The sequence below is a fragment of the Octopus bimaculoides genome, chromosome 29 (genome assembly GCF_001194135.2).
Source record: "Octopus bimaculoides isolate UCB-OBI-ISO-001 chromosome 29, ASM119413v2, whole genome shotgun sequence".
Taxonomy (NCBI): domain Eukaryota; kingdom Metazoa; phylum Mollusca; class Cephalopoda; order Octopoda; family Octopodidae; genus Octopus; species Octopus bimaculoides.
In genome coordinates this window covers 9,438,568-9,441,765 of record NC_069009.1, presented here as the reverse complement: position 1 = coordinate 9,441,765, position 3,198 = coordinate 9,438,568, and the positions used below count along the sequence as shown (strand labels likewise).

The window sequence follows — 3,198 nt, the reverse complement described above, 5'->3', positions numbered from 1 at the left end:
TATTATCACCACTAACATGACCATCACCACCACACATATTACTCTTAGTACTGCTCCAAGCACTGTAATCGCTACCACAACCAGCACCACCATTACTATCCTATTATCAGTATTGCTATCAATAACCTGGGCTCTATAATATTTACTAGTCTGTAACTGTCACTATGCTGCCGAGTAATGACCCAGTCAGAATGAAATAGCTTCTTCTACAGAAGCCTACTACAATGACCACATTGATTTGCTCAACAACAGCATGTTTTTTTGTTACTTCAAACAAATTTTTATTCTCTCTCTCTCTCTCAACAATGAAAGTTGTTTTTTCAACATCTACAGTCATGGCCAAAATTTTGGAACATAGATTTGAAAATTTGAATTTTTATATTAAATGCCCAAATATATACATTGTATATATATATGCCTGTATGTTGTGTGTGTATGTTGAAAGGCATGCAGAAATACACATACCCAAAAGAATAACCCTATATTGTTGTATAGTGAAAGCCTTTTTTTTTTTTTTTGAAGTTATGTTGTGTTGATAGATTTCCACTTAAAATTTCCATGTTTTTAATCAAAACTTGTTTGTTACTATGATGACCACACTACCTGTCTATCTATCTATATATCTCTCTCACTCTAGTTCTCTCTCTCCCAACAACTTTTTCTCCTCCCCTTCTTTTCAAAGTAAAAGTCACTTTTTAAAGTCTCTGTTGCATTGTCTAAATGCTGAAAGATATACAGATACACTCACACACACAAACCAGAACCATATACTTGGGAAGCAAGCTTCTCACCGCACACCCATGCCTACACCTATGTTTGTTATCAAAGATGAAATTGTTGTTAGATCCAGTTCCACATAAAGTTTTGAATGGTCAGATTTTTTGATGCCGTTGCTAATAGTCAAGGGAATTGGAATTGTATTCTTGAGTTGTATAGTTATTTTACATTAGATATAGTGACCTGGGTTTTTATTACTAAATATTCCTGCTACACATTTAGAAATAAAAATGCACATCTTACATACTATTATATATGTGGTGAAGCATGATCTTATGGAGACAATGAACTAATGACCGAGGCCTTTGGCAATATGCCATGCTTGAGAAGATCTGTCAGGCCAAGTGAAATTGCAGTCGTGGCCATTGTTGGTATCACACACTGACACTTGTGCTGGTGGCATATAAAAAGCACCCTTTAAATATTGGGCCTCATAGAGTCAATGACAAATGACTGAGACCTTTGACAATATGCCATGCTTGAAAAAAAGACCCATCAAGGAAAGTGAAATTGTAGTCGTGGCAGATACTGGTGTCACACAACTGGCACCTGTGCCAGTGGCATGTAAAAGGACCCATTACACTCTCAGAGTGGTTGGCATTAGGAAGGGCATCCAGCTGTAGAAGCCATACCAAATCAGATTGGGGTTTGGTGCAGCCCCTCGGCTTGCTGGTCAAACTGTCTAACCCATGCCAGCATGGACAATGGACATTAAATGATGATATATATATATATATAATGACTCTACTTTTCCTTTCCCTCTTTCCCTATTGTTTTCTCTCTCTCCCTCTCTCTCTCTCTCTCTCCTGCTCTCTTCCCCTTTCTCATTTCTTTACTTTTGTATGTGGTCCTTTACTAAACCAAAGATATCTTATTTTTCCCTATTACAGTCAGACTGACAAAGATGTCCTCCCACACAAAAAAGGCCCAAGACCCAAGCGAGTAAAACTACAAGTAAGTATCCCCCCTCATTCCTCTCCTCCCTATTTTATTATTTCTGTCTTCATCTGTCAGCTTCATCACAGTCAAATTCTCCCTGAACAGCCCTCTTTCTGCTTGTCAAACACATGGGTAGGTCAGTGAGTGTTGTGTGTGTAAACAACATAGGAAATTTAAATTTTTTGCTGTTATTTATTCACCATTACACATGTTTCATTTGCTAATAGGTGTTACAAAATTGTAATGTTAGGTGGACATGTAAGGAATTTCCTGTTGGAAATTCTTCAGACAGAGAAATTAAATAATACAAATTTTACATTTCGATGAATTGTTTATATTTAAACAATGATCAGGACCAGCACAAATAGAAAAGAGAGAGAGGCAACAGCTGGGATTTACCATAACTACCTACACAAAATATATATATATAAATAATATAACATGAGGATGTAGGATATTAAAGCCTGATATCCTAAATCCTTGTATTTCATTATTCTTATATTAATCTTATGCAAAGAGGAGTTCTGCAGATAAAAAGGACTCCACTTCCTTCTGTAAAGTGGTTACTTACATGCTATTCCAAAAATTATATATATAAAATATGAATGATGAAAAGTTTTATAAAAGCATTAAATGAGCAAGTCTATTCAAATATTTAAAAATATAAAACAGAGTGATGAAAGATTTTGTAGAAACATTAAATTAGGCATCTTTATTCAAATGTTTGAAAATAAACAGAATGATAAACAGTTATAAAAAAAACATTAAATAATCAAGTGTTTATTCAATGTCACATATTAAACAAATGTGTTGAGGTCACTTCAAATGAAATGTTTTGCAGTGAATTATTTTTGTATGGCAAAAATGTTTACAGCAAAACTTTGAGTAACCTTGAAATTCTTGTTGTGCCTGAGGAGAGTTGTAGTGCCTTAATATAACACACTGGCCAGTTCAATTTCCACTCATTTATTTAGAGTCAAACTCCATTGATACAGTCACAAATACAGCAATAACAAAGTTTTCTGGAATAAATAAATAGATGAGTGGAAATTGAATTGGTGAGTGTGTTATCGTAAGGCAGTAAAACTCTTTCCATAGACACAACAAAATTTGTTCCTAACACAAATTCACATCAGGTGTCTTGCAGACCAGAAACAAAAATGAAATAGAATAAGCTCTAGATTCTTCTGATGCTAACAAAGTCTTATATTCTCCCCTTTACTTGTAGGATTCAGCAACAGATGACACTGGAGATGGCTCGGACCTGGAGCTGGAAAGTCCTCCTTGCCGACGGAAGTCAGTCAGTCACATCGACCAGGGCCTGTGTGGCTCAACCACGACAACCACCACAAACAACAACAGCAGCAACAACAACAACAACACGACTTCCTCGACTGGTTCGTCCTCGTCCTCATCAACCAGTGCCAGCAGTGTATGCAATGAGGCTGCAGCGTCGGGCAAATACCGGCCCCGCGACACCTA

General features: G+C 36.4%; 1 long non-coding RNA gene across 1 annotated transcript; it reads left to right on the top strand.

The window, feature by feature from the left end:
* Positions 1 to 1,664: 1,664 nt before the first annotated feature.
* Positions 1,665 to 3,075, top strand: LOC106883104 (uncharacterized). Its single transcript, XR_001411073.2, has 2 exons — positions 1,665 to 1,731; positions 2,945 to 3,075. It is a non-coding gene; the product is annotated as an uncharacterized LOC106883104 (long non-coding RNA).
* Positions 3,076 to 3,198: the final 123 nt, after the last annotated feature.